This window comes from Anneissia japonica, unplaced genomic scaffold (assembly GCF_011630105.1).
Source record: "Anneissia japonica isolate Jap-2015-1 unplaced genomic scaffold, ASM1163010v1 scaffold287896_len759773_cov187, whole genome shotgun sequence".
NCBI lineage: Eukaryota > Metazoa > Echinodermata > Crinoidea > Comatulida > Comatulidae > Anneissia > Anneissia japonica.
In genome coordinates, this window is record NW_022739421.1 from 159853 (window position 1) to 162028 (window position 2176).

The window sequence follows — 2176 nt, forward strand, 5'->3', positions numbered from 1 at the left end:
TCCGGGGAGGGGCAGTTTCCCCCCCGCCCCCCCCCCCTCCCGCGCCTGTTACGACACTGGCTAATACGAAAATTATCCCCACCCCCCATGAAAAATATTTTTCTACGCCACTGCTGTCGTCTTGTGGGACCTTAGCAACAATATCCAAGGGGCGGGGCTTAGCGGAAAGGTCCATTCTTTATGTTTTGAAGTTGGCAAGCGTGTGGCTGCAAAAACTGCAACAAGATGATAACATCGACCCTACTTCAATTTTAACTATTTTTAATGTGGAACTGTGTGAGTCGGAACACTGACTTTTTGTTACGGCGTTTGGTTCGCTTTTGTGTTCCTGCCAACTTACTCACTTAGATGTTTTGTGTGTGTGTGTGTGTGTGTGTGTGTGTGTGTGTGTGTGTGTGTGCGTGGGTGTGTGTATGTATGTGTGTGTGTGTGTGTGTGATGTCTTGGCAATAAAGAAAATAAGAATAAGAATAGTAACAATAACTTGCAGGGTTCAAAAGTAACATTTATTTGATTCCTTTTCCAGTTTAAATACAAGCAATTATAAAATACAAAATCAAAACAATTCGGTAAAAAGCGAAAAGGCACAGACCCAGTAAGATAAAAATTGTTGTGGAGGGTCAGCCTGAAACAGTAGGACAAAAGGACAAAAAACAAAAACAAAGAAAGACATGGACAAAACAGGTCAAAAAAGACAACCAAAAAAAAAAAAAAAGAAAGCAAACAATTCATGTTAGACCAAGAAACCGAGCACAATTATATTGGAAAGCAAGAGGATAAAAAGGACCAATATTTACTTTATGTTTAATAACTAAATGTAAGGTGTTTCTTTATCTGGATTGAAAATGATTTTTTTAATTATTGGCATCACCAACTGAGGGAGGTAATGAATTGCATACTGTAGTTTAGGACCAGTAAACCTAATATAATGTTGGAGATAATTTGTCTTATGATTTGGAATGTAAACATCAGATCTACCTCGCAATCAACGGCGGCGAAAGCGCGAGGGGGGGGGGCATTGGCCCACCCACTATTGTGACTGTTTCCAGCACCAGTAACAAACATTTTACGAACGCTGCAATGTCTAATATTAAACATTATTATTGTTATTGTTGTTGTTATTATGTTAAATGTTAAAGGTCAGATTAGTGGGTTGATTTTTATTAAATTAGTGGTTAATGTTACGTTAGTAGTGGATTTTTTTTTTATTACGTTAGTGGTTAATATTACATTAGTTGTTAATTATTATGTTAGTGGGTGATACAGGGCCCAGGAGGGGCGAGAAAATTGAAAGTTTATAAATGTTGAATTGAATTGAATTAGCTTGTATGCCTTTCATCTTGGATGCATTGACCTATGCCGCATTGAAGCTTCGTCAATAATAGTCATCAATCAATCAACGCTACATTTTATAACGTAACCATTCTAACAATACCTCAAAGATAAAGACGGTTATGTAACCGAATTGATTGATTGTTTAGATAAAATGTCACTTCAATGTTTGTATTTCTGGATGCCCAGAAAAAATAGGAAATAATAATAATAATAATAATAATAATAATAATAATAATAATAATAATAATAATAATAATAATAATAATAATAATAATAATAATAATAATAACGAGTCTCACACACACCACGTAAATTCATTTTTTCCCTCAATTTTTTTCTCCCCGGCTGGGGAGCTCCCCTTGACGGGGAGGGGAGGGGGATGTAGCCACTCAGGCTCTACTGGCACCATCACTGATTTGGTAAACAGTGTTTTACTCAACATAACAATATAAATGAACTTTTTTTCTTGATCATTATGGGTGTCGGTATATTCTTGATGATTTGAAGTGATTGGATTTTTTTTTTCTGCGTACTGTCATATACGAATTGACTGGGATTGAATCTTAAACATGGGATTTATTTTCTTCTTGTATCATTTCATATATTCAAATCCAGTGCAGTACCGTGGTGGTCAAAGCAAGTCGGTTGACGTAATTACCGTATTGTTTCTCAAATTTTATATTACCAAGATACTTTCTCAATATGTTCATTTTATGTCAAGCGTTGACAGAAGTAGCCGAAATATTCGCCAAATAAATTTTTGTGTTTTTAAAGTCAACATCTTACGTTTGAGTTACGTTATCTTACATATGTTTCGAAACATACGTGGACACGCCTTTTT